Here is a 15,318-nt window from a genome sequence, read left to right as displayed (position 1 = left end):
GAAGTGTCCCCGATGGGACAGATGCAGTGAGCTTCAAAAATCTATAAATTTATTTTGGTGCCAGAAACTCCAGGGATTTCCAAAGACATGGTAGAGAAGGAGGGTTCCAGCCGGATGAATAACTCTGTAATTATATACACGCCTGCTCAGAAGTTAAGTCACACCGAGCGCAAGTTTGTAAAGGATTACAACCTAAGCTTGTTTTCCACTTCACAGACAGATAAGGCACTCGGAGATAAATGTTAATAGCCTCCAATTCACAAGGGTAAACTTTACTCAGTATCAGATGTGATTTGTTGACATCCCCACTCCACTTTACCCCTTTACAAAGGTATGAACCAGTGACTCCCATTTCAGGGGGTGACATCAATCCGCTCTGGGTTTTAGCCTGTACTTTAGAAGAGTGACTCATGGTGCTGAACCTATTTAGGTGGATAGGTTTTCAGCAGTTTGAATAGCTCCTGTAAAGTGGGGAGACTAACATTCAGAATGGAATAAAAGCAATTTATTCATTAGTTTGCTTATTTAAAATACCTTTACCCTCCCTTTCTCCTAAAAGGGGCCTAAGGTGGCAACCCCAAAGGTGGTATCATCAGGCACCACTACCTCCCGCTGTTTTGGACTTTGACTCCCAGGAGCCCCAGCCAACTTGGCCAACGGTAGTGCATGATGGGAAAACACCAGGAGGGGTCATCATTGCCTACATCACTCTGCTTATAAAATGCAAGTACTGGGGACCATCTAAGCACTCTATTGTTTCCTCTAAGATTGGCAAACTGAAAACCTAGAACACAGCAATTCAGGTAAAGGTCAAAGATCTCTTGCTGAAGTTTTATATACAATCTTGCATGCTGCCTGCCATCTCAGTGACTAGGAGAGATTTTTCTGGGCTGCGGTGGATTGTCTATCTATGCCGCACTATCAATAATTCCATCCAGCCTTTGAACTGAAAGAGAGCTGAGTGTTCTTTTCCCCTCTCTTTAGTCTGTTGGTGTCCGTTGTATGTTTGCTGTTGACCTGTTCAGTTGGTTGTGAAGTATGTGTGCTACGAAAGAAAAAGGCATGCATAAATCTGTACTTTCAAGCAACTATAATTAAATAAATGTTTTCTACTCTTTCTCTGACAAATGTCTATTGACCCTTTAGGTGCCTGTTAATGAAAAAGGGGCAGACTCTTGGGAACTTGTAGCTGTTCTTCTCTGTGAGTCTCTGAATAACCAAAAGGAATTTTACCAGAAATGCAACATTCTGTAACATCTCTGAGCCTGTAAAATTATCTAAGAGGAGCAGAGGAAGTGTTTAATTCGCGGATATCCTAAAGTGGCTCTCTTATTAAGACACTTCACAATATCAGAAATTCCAGCTGGAAGGAGCCAGACCAAATATGGTCACTTGATCCATTTCTCTGCAAATGTACTGATGGATGCATTTATTATCTATTTAAAATAATTACTTTTGAAAGTGCTTGGCACCCATAAATATCAGCCCCCCACGTGACAGCGTAAACATGGCTTGATCCATCCTCCAGAGGAGACAGAGGTGGGGTGGAGCAGAGAGACAGGGGCTTTCCTACCCCTTCCGGCCCTTCCCTGGGGCAGGGTGACAAGGGCACCGGAAACAGCAGCTCAGCAGAGGTGGTTGCGCGGCCCTGGCCTTCGGTGCATCGTGGTCAGCCAGCCGGCCGGCCTGCCGAGCAAAAACTTGCCAGCTGCCTTCAGGTATGGTCCTAGAGAAAGATTCAACTGCCAGTCCATTTAGGTTCAGTACCGGATGGGAAAGGATCCACCTTGTCCTTTTCCTTAGGCATGAAAAAAACTTATTTGTGGTGGACACCTGGTAAGAGGAATATAGGTGACCTGCATGGCTTCGAATTCTGCCCAGTAGCAGCTGGCTCATCTGGGCAGAAGGGACTTTGCCACGCTCTAACCTCTGGCTACCTCCAGCCTGCCCCCTCTGTCTCCGTACCAAAGGATCCGAGATTGTCCGGTGTTCCTGTCCTGCTAAACAAGCTGTGTGTGAATCAGTGTGTGTGTGTGTGCGAGAGAGAGAAAAGGTGGAGGGAGGATCAAAACAAAGAAAAGGTTGAATGTGCGCAGGTAAGTCAAGAACCTGATTTTGGAAAGACGCTTGGAGAAGAGTGAGCAGCAGGTAAGAACCTTGGCCATTTGGGGGCAGGCGGTGAATTTTCCAGGACTTATCCAAGGTGCTGAATCTTGTTCCCAAAACAGAAGTGTTGGGTTGTTAGACCAGGTATGGATGGGGTAGGAGAGGAGGGAGAAATGGAGGCACAGGAAGGCTTCCTTGGTGGCCTCTAGGAGTCTGGGGTCTCTGTTGTGCGTGTAGGGATACCTTCTTTTGCCTTTCCGCTGCCCCTTATCCCCAGGGTTGCCCACCTCGAACTGCAGAGCCATCCACCCCATCAGCAACAACGGCTGGCTCTTCTTGCAGGAGGTCCAGTGGGGGGAATTGAACTCCAAACCTCCGGCTCCACAGCCAGAGAACCTAAAGCGTTGAGCTATCCAGGCAAGGGAAGTAAAACCACCCCTTCGAGATCTCACTTACACTGAAAGCCCCATGAGAGTCACCGTTTAAGCCAGTTCCAACCTGACAGCAGGTGACATACGCACAACACAGGTGTGTTATCCTTCCTTATGCGCTTGAGAAGGGTGGGAAAGCGGCGCAAGTATCCAGAAACCAGCAACTCAGGAGGGCATGGGTAAGTCATTCAATAGGCAAAAGCTGCGAGGAAAGAAGAAAAAGGAAAATCTGGAGCTGTCAATCACCATGACAGCTGATCGTATAAAGGCGGAACAAGTATCTGGAGGTGGAACTCAACGATTAAGCCTAACATTTCTTACCAGACTCAACAAAGCACAGTCTGATTCTGCCCAGATGGCAAATCTGGGAGATCAGGTGGAACCCGACCACGTCCAGAGCTGGTCGTTGGGTTTCAGTTCCCTACCTATATGATGGAGATAACAATGACCTGCCTCTCTCTCTCTCTCTCTCTCTCCATGGCTCTCAAGGAAGCTGCCAGGAAAAACAAGATCAAGGTTGCCCAACTCCTTCGATTGCTTCATCACCAGGGAGGTGCCAGATAATCTGTTGAGAAGGTGTAAAGTGTGTCTCTGAACACCAGCGGAGCTGGCTTCCAAGCACATAAGCGTGTGTGAAATGGTGCCCTACAGAGAATCAGTGCCACCGGATGGCTGAACATGCATCTCATAATTTGGGCCAGGAAACTATTTGGAGTGGCCCTGGTTTATCAACCGAATGAGTTTAATCACGGCTAGGATCTTATTCTTTGAATTGTGGTGCTGGAGGAGGCTCTTGAGAGTCCCCTGGACTGCAAGGAGAACAAATCTCTCCATTCTGAAGGAAATCAACCCTGAGTGCTCACTGGAAGGACAGATCCTGAAGCTGAGGCTCCAGTACTTTGGCCATCTCATGAGAAGAGAAGACTCCCTGGAAAAGACCCTGATGTTGGGAAAGCGTGAGGGCAAGAGGAGAAGGGGACGACAGAGGCCAAGATGGCTGGACAGTGTCATCGAAGCGACCAACATGAATTTGACCCAACTCTGGGAGGCAGTGGAAGACAGGAGGGCCTGGCGTGCTCTGGTCCATGGGGTCACCAAGAGTCGGACATGACTAAATGACTAAACAACAACAAAGGATCTTATTCTTTCGAATCACTTCCCCAAGTGACAAAAGGGCAAGCAGTCAGACATCCTCACCTCTGGCTCTAACCTACGCCCCCGAGGTCCTCATGGTGCCAGGGAAAACCACATTTTCTTGGTATCATTGACTGCTTAGACAATAGCAAGCAGTGGGTGATCCCGCCTGAGTATGCTGGCAGAGCTTTTCATTCAGTATATCAGCAAATATCTGTATATTGTCTGAAACAAGCATTTCGTACTTTCCTTGATTTAGATGGTGCTTGTATAGGAAGCAGGAGATCCATTTTAGAAAGGGGCATACCCCCCCATGCACACACAATGCCTCTCTTATTAGGGTAAACAGGAGGTTTTCGTGGAGGGGGAGTGTTATACATTTGAACGCTACATGCACTGGGATGCTTCCTTTAAGCCAGTCCATTTGAAAAAGCCGTCATTGGCGTCCATGGGTCCAGCCAAAGAAAAATCTGGTGCAAGTAATTTGTCTCCTTAAACTTCAGCAGCAGGCAGAAGTGGGTCATCAGGCACTCAAGGTCTTTAACTTTATTATTATTCCGACCTTAGGTCAGCCATGTTAGATAAACAAAAATAAAACATAATAACCATACAGAGATCACAATTACAAGCGATACAAAGCAGACTGAAATTTCGAATTGCAGTTAAGTGTAAGCTTCTAATCTGATTATTGCAGTGATTTAATCATGTATTTTCTTGTTATATAAGCTATTGCACAGCATTTTGCAACCGCAGCTCCAATTCCACTTGAGAAATCGGAGAGGAGAGAAGAGATGTAAAATCAATCATGTCTAGAGTCAAGGTCATATATCATGCTGAGGGGCCCAGGCTGTTAATACATCATCTCTGCCAAGCGAACTAACAGATGGGCCCGGCTCATCTGAAAGTTGAGGTGTTCTGATCCCGTAAGCCCTGGTTCCATTACACTACTCATGGGGAATACCCCACCTGTTGTATAACTGGCTGTCAGAGCACTTGTTTGGGTACGAGACACTCCTTAAAGCAAAATAGGTTATCTGTATTCACCCAGCAAAGCTGCTAGGCACAAAGGCGGTTTCCTTCCAGAAACCAAACCTATTGCAACTGTTTTGCTACAGAAGCTGCTCTTTTTCACTAAAGTCAAAAGCAGATACCAAGTTTCTTTGAGAGTATCCTTCAAATAAGCATGGTAAAATTTGCAATTGTATTCAAATGGACTTTTAATCTAATCCACAGAGACACACACACACACAAGGCGCATTTCAACCCACACACTACATAATTACTCATGAGCACCTCTGAAATGCTTTTAAATTCTGCAGCAATGGATGACGCCCTGCATGCCGTCCACAAAGCATCATTGTCCAGCCAGCTAAAAAAAGAACAAGACATCAGAGCAGGTTTATTGGGAAGAAGGGTTGTGTTGAAACCCCAAGAACCCATGGCTTTTTTCCGGCTGCACCGAAACTTACCCACATTTATTCAAATCCCCTTTGGATTCAGGCTTAGGTTTTCCAAGTGGAACTCAGGGGGTAAAGGTCTCCGAAGCAGCCGTGTTGCTGGATCTGATGCGAGAGACAGGCTGCGTACACTGGACCCCAACCTATTTTTGAGGTGCAAACCCCTTTTATAAGAGCCAAGGAACTTGGGACTCCCTGCCATGAATGGGGTAAAGAAAACACATTAAAAACCCATTGCTTTCCAAATATAGTTCTAACCTATGGGGAGGGAGCAGGTTGGGGGGAAGTTAAAGGCGGGGAGAAGGAAAGGCAAAGGAACTCGAAAGAGGGCAAATGGGGGGGGCGGCGAAGGACATCACAGCACCAAGAGAGGGGAACGAAACCTTCATGCAGGCAGGATTCCCCCTCAGAAACTAGAATGTAGCTCTCATTGTCTGGAGTTTGCTCTGCGTGTGACTTTTCCTTCTTTTTTTCCTTTCCCTCCCTTTCTTAGGCTCTCCGGAAGTGACACATCACAGTTGAAATCCCCTTTTTTGTGTGTGTGGAAGCAGCAGCAATTACGGTAGATCTTTACACGGGCGTTTTTTCATTTTCATTTTGTAAAAAATAGTCCTGGCCATCCGTTTGCGGGAAGTAGAGGTTTCTTTCTTCCCCGAAGGGACTGTTTCTCAGACGTACACAGACACACTCACTTTTAATATCCCGCTCTGAAAGGTCAAGGGAGAAATGATTTAACAAGGGCTACAACACCTATTGGCCATCGCATGAGAAGAGAAGACTCTCTGGAAAAGACCCTGATGTTGGGAAAGTGTGAAGGCAAGAGGAGAAAGGGACGACAGAGGATGAGATGGACGGACAGGGTCACCGAAGCGACCAACATGAATCTGACCCAACTCCGGGAAGCAGTGGAAGACAGGAGGGCCTGGCGTGCTCTGGTCCATGGGGTCATGAAGAGTCGGACACGACTTAACGACTAAACAACAACACCTATCAGACAAGCCACAACACCCAGAAAACTCTTGATGATCTTTGTTGGGAAACAGAGGTCTAATAAGTGTACAGCCTGACTGGAACCCAGGACTTGCCAGCAATGCGCCAGGCACTCAGGGCAGGAAACGTTGTGAATTCTGCCCTTCCAGCCACAAAGGTTCTGCCCTCTATAAATTTTAGTGCCCTGGGTCAGAGTCCTCGTTGCCCCACTTTAGTGGCACCTTCTGTCAAAGATTTCTCTCCTTGTGCAAACTGTTCTGTTCTCTCTCTCGCATCTGCAGACCCTTCCTTCTAGCCATTATTAGCTGGAGGATTCTGGAAGGCATTGTCTGAAAAAGTAACTTCTCCAAACTCTGTCGATGCTCCCAGAGGCCCGGGAAGCCCAAGAGGGATGGCAGGCGTGTGATGCCATCATCTCTAACAACTGCACCCTTACCTGTGGCATATCAATAGACAGGACATCAAGGTCAAAGAGCATATGTTTTCCAGGTAGGATTAATCTAGAGCATCTCCACTTCGCAAACTTGAGTTTTGGAATCTCCACTCCATGAGAGATGAGGATATGAAACTCACATGTGACACAGACAAGTCTTAATGTTTCTGAAACCAGCTTTATTAACATTCACAGAAGGCTTATACCCAAAACTTCTCTAAGCCCTTACCTCCTACAACCGTAATTAGTTGTTCTTTGATCTTCCTGTTTGAAGTTACTCTCCATTCCCCCCCCCCCCCTTGGATGCCTGAGTGAAATTTAGACTCTTCAGAACTGATGTGGTAGAATATACTAGATGGGCAGGATATAAATCGAATAAACAAACAAACAAATAAATGTTATTTAAATTAACTTATATATCTGAGACACAAGACAGAATCTTGTGAGCAGTTAAAATGGGACTACGAAGCAACACAGCTGCAGATATCCTATTTATGCCTAAGGAGTTTCAACATTTCCTCTGGAGAGGGTTATCTTACAGATACTACAAAAGGCTGTTTTTTAAAAAACCCATTGTTCTTTAGGTTGAGCGATCCATTCAGCAGTCCTAGGCCTAGACAAAGCTAAGGGACAAACTAGACTTTCTTTTAATTTGGCTTCAGCCGTTCAGCATCCATATTTTAAAACCTACTTAGTCCCATCATCAGAACACAAATGTGAACAAACTCATCACAGTAAAAGATCTGTCGTAAGCAAGTCTTGACCCACATTTGTCATGATCCAACATAGAGAACGAAGTAGAGTTTGGAAACTGAGGCTCTATCGATCTATCCATTAATTCATCTTCTACACCACCCATCTGGCCTGCAGCCACTCTGGCCAATCCACAACATAAAAGTAACACAAACAAAATCATATTGGGAAAAAAAACTCAATTATAAAATAAAATATATCAGTTTTGAACAAGATCAAATACATTCTAAAACACCTAAATATAAAATATATTCTAGAAGACCTAAGGATTTAAGGTGTCAGCCATCAATAATGTTATTGACTATTGTCTTGGGAGACATCCTCAAGAGAGGGAATCCACCCTAGATCTGCTCTGGGTACTTACGAATCCTTTTACCGGCCAGGTTTTGATCTCCGAGGGCCTCCCACGATTTATCCCTGCCCAGCTGCCTGATTATGGTTTAATCATTCACACGATGGAGAACATGGTGATGACTTTGCTTTCAGAACCCACCCCATCTGTACATAAACGGTGAGGAAGTGGAGAGAGTTGGTAGTTTTAAATTTCTGGGTACTTACATCTCAGAGGACCTCTCATGGACTATAAATGCCAACATGCTAATAAAGAAAGCACAGAAGAGGCTGTATTTCCTGAGAATGCTTGGGAAGTTAAATTTATCACAGCATTTACTTCTGTCCTACTACCGTAGCACCATTGAGAGTGTCCTAACCTATGGCATTCTGGCATGGTTTGGGAGTAGCTCTGTAGCGGACAAAAAAGCTCTACAGAGAACCATTAAAATTGCCCAGAATATCATCCGGCTCCAGCTACCAACCCTGGATGACATCTTCACATCCCGCTGTCTGAGGAAGTCACACAGCATCCTGAGAGACTCTTCCCATCCTGCTTATAACTTTTTTGAACTGTTACCGTCTGGCAGAAGATATAGAACAATTAAGACTCGGACCACACGTTTTCTCAATAGTTTTTATCCTAGAGCTATAATTGCAATTAATAATGAGCTTAAAGACCACCAGTAGTGAATAATTAGTTGGACTGTGTTACTTGGCCTGAGGTGTAGATGTTTGTATTTTTAGTGGGGGATTTTTAGAGGGTGGCGAGTGTTTGGGGAATGTTATGTGTGTGCATGTGTCTGGTCTCTGGGTGTCTGTGAATTTCGTTGTATGGTATACTGTGTATATACTTACAATGACAATAAATTATATTAATTATTATTATTATTACTATTATTATTATTATTACTATTACTATTACTATTACTATTATTATTATTATTATTATTATTATTATTATTATTATTATTATTATTATTATTTTGGCTTCTCCTCAGAGAGGACTGGAAAGGGGAGAAGGCGCCACTGGTGTCCTTCCTCTAATGATATGGGTCACTGGCAGCTGGGGATGATGGAAGCCACAGTCCAGCCCATGCGGAGGCTCCATGGATTGGAAAAAAGCTTTTTATGTTGACCCCAAATGCAGGAGCACCCACCGTCAGATTTCCAAAAACGTTAATCTCGAAAAGGGAACTCGTGAACTGGGACAGACAAGATGCACAAGGGCCAGGGCGTAAGGAAGGATGGGCATCAGCAGATCAGGGCGGCGGGAGGAGGGCATGTAAAGACGGAGGTCGCTGGCTGGATGCTTCTCAAGCTTCTTGGGAAAAGAATCCAGTTCTCGGTTCTGTCGAAGTGGGGGCTTGAGCAACCTCGCCGTCCCTCGTCCACATTCTTCATGGGGTGCTTGTGCAAGGCGGAGGTTGGCTCCGTCCCCCGTTTGCTGTGCACTTGCGGACACGGCCACCCCCTCGCCCTCAGAGGCAGAACAAAGGGTTTCAGAACCTCCTTATTTAGAGTATAACCATCCCATTTCCTCCAGGACAGCTTTTTGGGGGAGTTGTCAGGAAACCTCCCATCCCACCCCATCGCTTTCAGTTTCTGTCTTTCCTCGGCTGTCTGTCTCCTTTCAACCTTCCCCACTTCCCTCTCCTCTGTCAATCTGCCCACAACAGTATAGATCCTATAGAGATACAGTGGAACCCCCCAATCCATGGGGGATCGGTTCCAAGCCATTACCTTTCCGTGGACGCTGAAAAAGTGGATTACAGCAAACACAATTTTAATAGATGTTTCTAGGAATTTTCTTTTAATATTTTAAATGTTTTCAGACTGTGGATAGGTGAATCAGCGGATACTGGTTCTGTGGATACGGGGGTCCTACTGGACTCCACTTTAGAGGTGTTTCCAGATAGAGGGGCTGGGGCCTCCAGTCAACAAGCCAGCTGTTGGAGGAAGTGGTGGAGAAACACCATTTCAGGGGAAAATGCTGCAGAATTCCATGAAGGATGCAGAGGGATCGCCCCATAAAAGGGTTCATGCAGAATTGCCCTCGGTTGGGATGTGATTTATCAGCAGATGGTGCCTGATGACCACTGGGAACCTGCTCTGGATTCTCTCTGCCTGTGCTTCAAGATGGATTACTGAGTCACTACAGGGAGACCTAAAGAGGTGGTTAGAATAAGGAATCCCCTTGCTTATTTGCAATACCTATATTATTATTACTTTAGGTTCTTGAACTAAACAGATCGACCAATTCTTATGCATTGGCCCCGTGTTTACCCCCTGCAACAGCCAAATCTGAAAGCACAGGATATCGTCCACTTACATCCTTGGCGCCAAGCTTTAATTAGGCTACGTAGACAAATTAAAACAAATTCAATTTAGGAGGGCAGGACAGATGGTTAGGTATATGAAAGGCAAGAATATTTGGTATTTATGTGAATTTGGACAGATTGCTAGAACTGAGCTATTGAACAGGAGTAACTATACTGGAAACATGGCACTGGATTTAAAAATAAACCGAAAACTATTGTCTATTAAATCAAAGAGATTCATTTAGGGATAGTGCAGGGGAAGGAGCTCTAAACTTGGTTATAGAAGCCTCTAAAGCAGGGTTCTGACTAGGCAGGTGTCTATAACCATTATGGAAATGCCACTACATACAGAGCTGGGGGAAGCTCTGTTTCAACACAATGTTGTGTGTTGTAAACATAACAAATGCTTCACCAAGGTGTCATCATGCTCCTGGCTGCTTGTTGTTGTGCTTTGCTTTCGCTGCAGCAGGGTAACGCAGCTATGCCTCTGAAATACGTCCCGCAAGCAAAGTCTGAAGGAACTGCATGTGTTTAGCCTGAAGAGGAAAAGGCTGAGAAAAGGATCAGAGCGAATTTCTCAGATGCCTTGAAAGAGTTTTATTGCCTGCTGGCCCAGCGGGCAGAACTCTACGTCACAGCGATAGGAGGACAGATTTCGGAGAAGAGAAAGGTCTTCCCGGAAAGAGCATCAGGACAGGGTGGCCAAGGGCTTGCTAGTGGGGTGGTGTTTTCTCCCTGCTGGTGGGGGAAAAAAAACTAGACAGCTTTTGGCTTGGCAGAGCCGGCCCTACCATGAGGCAGAATGAGTTGGGCCATCTTAAGGTGGAGAGCAAGGTGAGATAGCACACAAGTGAACTCTCTGGAGTTGTTTTTTTTGTTGTTGTTGTTGTTGCCATGGGTATTAGTAGAGTGGGACAAACGGGGGCTCCCCCAGAAATCCTAAACTTATTTAATATTATGTATACATAGATGTACGCACTGGGTCTTGGGTCGGGTCTGATGGCTGTGGACGGAATCAGGGTCTAGACTTTGCCAGCGAGTTGGAAATTCAATCCAGGCTCTTTCCTCTCAACTTTAAATGAGCTCCGTTTGAGGGTCTCTGAATCTTGGAAAGCTCCTCTAAAAAGTGGACCAAAAGCGAGGGTGGATTTGCATCCCTCACACACAACAGCTTCACTCGTCTCCACTGTATGATGATACCCATTCTTTACTTTCCAGAAAAAAAATCCTGCAAGATTATTGCTAAATTTTGGAGGAGATCTGGGGGCCTTCCCAACCTCATGAGTGAGAATAACTTGTCCAGTTTTTGGGTATCGCCGCCCCTGATGCGGAAAGGGGAGATCGGCTACTTCCCTGGGCAGTAAAATGTCTTGAGTTGCCCAAGACTGTTGGAAAGGCTTTAGGTCTGGATGTCTGCGCTAAGCAGAGCTCTCTATTCGAAGGTTAGGAAAAGGCAGTAACGCCGGGAAAAGGTTAAGGCAGCAGGGAAAGAGGAAGACTGAACACGAGATAGAGTGACTCAGTAAAGGAAGCCACAGGCTTGAGTTTGCAAAGCTGAGCAGGGCTGTTGAGGACAGAAGGTTCACAAGCTTGCCATAACTGACTTGGAAAACACAGAACAACATGGATTTATCACACAATTTATCATGCCTATGTACTGATTATGGATAAGGAACATTTCGCAGCACTGAGAAGATGCAAAGACTCTCACGCCTTTTACAAGGCGCAATTGGTTCCTGACACGGGTCCAAAGGTGTGTCTCCACGAGATCTCAGCAGAACAACAGGTATAATTAATTTAATCCTGTTCTCTTGGCTAGGAATGCAGGCCAATAAGCACTTGCTAGTTAGCAAATCCTGGGGAAATGAGGTATTTCTTGGGTAAACATGCCTAAGACTGCTGTGAGTGAGGATCAGAGAGAAGTCACAGAATGAGCAACAACAGCGCTGTTTATGTACATGTGTGCGCAGAAGTGAGAGGGCTGGGCAGGGCCCATCGGGAGAGAAAAAACACAAGGCAAAGCTAATATTTACAGGGCAATGCTATCCTGTGGTTCACAAACATGGATCTCTAGCTGTTTTGGAATTGAGCTGCGAGGAGTCTCCAGTGCGAATCCTGCCTCTGCTGCAGATCTGGTGCATTTCCATGACACTCTTGCTCATTCTGTGACCTCTCTCTGATCCTCACCCTGCAGTCCTAGGCATGTTTACTCAAGAGGTACCTCCCTCTGATTCCCTCTGAGCCTCACCCTTCTCCCAAATCTGGAGCGCAAGGAGATAATCATGATAATACATAATCATGACTTATGGACTTATTACATATAGATTAACTAAATGCTCTTCTAGACACATCATTGGTGCTTCGTAACACACCTAATTTTGTGCTACTGCTGCCAGTCTTTTCCGTCCACCCCTGGGGACATTTGCTTTGTCTGATCGCATGCCCCAAATCTACGACTTTCTGTGCCTTTTATTTTTCTTCCCTGATGGTGAGAAGACACTTTGAGAGAAAATTTTGTAAAACGAGGCTCAGACATTAATCCTAATAAACTCTTTTGCAACTCAACGAGAGAAAGAAGGGTGGGAAAGAAGAATCTTGAAAAGTCCTAAGATATGGTAAACGATGCCCTTTGATTTCTCTATATAATAATATAAAGTGTGATCACGTCAACTCCAATTTACAGTAACTTTTTCCAGGGCTTTCTAGGTAGAGTACTCAGAGGTGTATTACCATTTCCTTCCTCTAGGGGCACCCTAGGGCTGTGCAGCTGGCCCAAGGCCACCCAGGCTGGTTCTTCTCCCAGGAGACACCATGGGGGAATCGAACCCCCCAACCTCTGGCTCCACAGCTAGGGATCTAACTCGCTGAACTATCCACCCAGTATAGGACTGTGTAAATGTTATTGATTAGTCACAGTATTTACTCAATACATTCCAAGACCAACACTTGGCACCGGAAATAAATTCGGGGATTCACACCCTATTCTGCAAATCCCATGTGTTTTCATCTGGGGTGGCAGGGACTCATCCACATAATCCTGTTGTGTAACGACACAGATGTAACTCTACATTATATCCACGATAGCCACGACAGGCACAAAGCACCTCCAAGAGCGCCCTGTGCAGTTGGTCACACCACAGATGTGCGAACAATTGCACAATCAAATTCTGGCACATTCGCGCTGGTGCAATTTTACGTTGCGCTTGCACAAACAGAATTTTCAGTGTGTTTTGTGTTTCAGTCCAGCTAGGGGCAAAGAGCCTGCGTTCTGGATCAATACCTTTACCAGCAAACCTCTTCTCTAATCAAAGTAGGGCCTTGGCACAGGACGGGAGCAAAGGGCTTGTAATCGGGTGGGCAAAGGCCAGCCAGAGTCAAATGCCCGAGAGAGCAGGAAAAATGTCCCTCTCTGGGGCCAGGGTCTTATCAGCACACACTATCTCACAGAGTTGGCAGAGGGCATTCATGCCAGCAGACTGAGCCTTTGCAACCCTCCCCTTAGAGGTACCAGCTTGGCATCGGCTTCTGCACTTTTAAGAATGCTTTAGCCGAGCACACAAACATTTAGCAAGCAAAGAATGTTGTGTATGATCTGGTCTGACAGTTTTGTGCACCGAGAACTCCCAGAAGTACAAGCTGGATTCTGAAGAGGCAGAGGAACTCGAGACCAAATTGCTAACTTGTGCTGGATTATGGAGAAAGCCAGAAAGCACAGGAGAATGGCGGCCGGTTGTTGGTTTATTTCGGGGTGTTTTTTTGGCAATCCTAGAGGAAAGCTGGGTCAGTCAACAAATAAGCAAGCGTTGCAAAAATTCCGGGGAGGGGAGGGATTTATAATGTAGGGGGCAGCAAAACTCAAAACTTTATGCCAAATAAAACTGAAAAGGGACCCCAGGATCGCTTTGTCTTGTATTTCCGCCTGAAACAAGAATCTGTTTTCTTTGCTCATCAAGTTTAATAAGGTGTAGAAGATCATCCATCTTTAAGCATTTTAAGTACTGTATCTTGTATAGAGGTTATACTAAAACATCAATAAAAAGAAGATATATATTTTTAAATGCATTTACTGGAGAGATGGGCCCATAAGCTTCTTGGCAAAGGATATCCTAAGCATGTAGAAAATTATATATTTAAATCCAATGAAAAGCCTTCTGAAAGACACACACACACCCCAATGACTAGCACAATGACAGGAAAAGTTATTCTGTTGCTACAATGCCCAGGTTTGCCAAAACAACTTGATCAACTGTAATCTGATCCCAAACAGTAGAAGTTTGCATGCTTTTGTTTTCTAATATTTGTTGATTGTTTCTATAATGTATGCAGGCATTTCTAGCCATGTCTGATTTTTCTTCATGACACATTTCATATGTGGCCTTCTGAAGGGGGAGGCTCCCATATTATACTTGGCCAATTTCTATATGAATTGGTTAATCTGTGTTTAAAACCACAGCTTTTAAAAATGGTTAAGCATCCCATTTGCCTTAAGACAATCTCTTTTTTTAAACCACTTTTACCTTGCACATTACCTTGCTTTGATTTGATTGGCTAACAGGAAGTAAATACAGGCCTCATTTGCAAGTCAGCTTGCTCAGGCATTGCAGCTTTGTGGAAATCAAGTCACTGGAGGGGAAATCGGCTATCAGCTGACGGTCTCACGCCATTTAATCCACACAGGCCTGCTGAGTAAGAGGCTTTGCAACCGGAACACGGAGTTGCTTTTTGAAGTTGTCATTGAGCAGATCCGCTAAATAAAAGCACTTCTTACTCAGAATGTGATAACTAAACCATCATCTATGTCATTGTTGCATTTATCTTTCCGTTTTCTTGTTAGTTCTTCTGCTTTTGGCCAAGCGGACCCCTTCTGGTGTGACCAGATCCTTCAAGGTCCTAAATTTTGTTTTGTCAAAACTGGCACCTCTCAAACAGTGCTTTTGCCAAAGATTTGCAATTTTGTGACTCTGTTGTTTTTTGTTATTTGTTGTAAACCGCCCAGAGTGGCCTGGGCTGCCAGATGGGCGGTATATAAATCAAATCAAATCAATCAATCAATCACACACAACCAGGTTACCAGTTCAAAGGCGTCTGGATTATCACTCCAATTACTACTTGTCAAGGGTCACTATTTAGGAAATTTTCATCGTTTTGTATGCCAGGCACCTGGTGGGAATGGGAAGGGTCAAAAGGCAGGGAAAGTGAAATGACAATTACTGTACCTATTAACACCTTTTAATGAGCTTACAAGGAGAGAAGGACATTGTTAACACAGATGGTGAGGATTCAGGGCATTGACACCAAAAATGTCTTTCCACTCCTGGCACTAAAAAAAGAGGCAAATGACTTAAATTCCCAGGAGTTAATAT

General features: G+C 44.9%; 1 long non-coding RNA gene across 1 annotated transcript; it reads right to left on the bottom strand.

Annotated features, from left to right (window-relative positions):
- Window positions 1-3,511: 3,511 nt before the first annotated feature.
- On the bottom strand, window positions 3,512-8,505 carry LOC144584738 (uncharacterized). Its single transcript, XR_013539163.1, has 2 exons — window positions 5,141-8,505; window positions 3,512-5,040 (listed from the first exon to the last, which is right to left on the bottom strand). It is a non-coding gene; the product is annotated as an uncharacterized LOC144584738 (long non-coding RNA).
- Between the last annotated feature and the right edge of the window lie 6,813 nt (window positions 8,506-15,318).

Source organism: Pogona vitticeps, chromosome 14 (genome assembly GCF_051106095.1).
Source record: "Pogona vitticeps strain Pit_001003342236 chromosome 14, PviZW2.1, whole genome shotgun sequence".
In the NCBI taxonomy this organism is placed as follows: Eukaryota; Metazoa; Chordata; class Lepidosauria; order Squamata; family Agamidae; genus Pogona; species Pogona vitticeps.
This window is presented reverse-complemented; position numbering and strand designations above follow the sequence as displayed.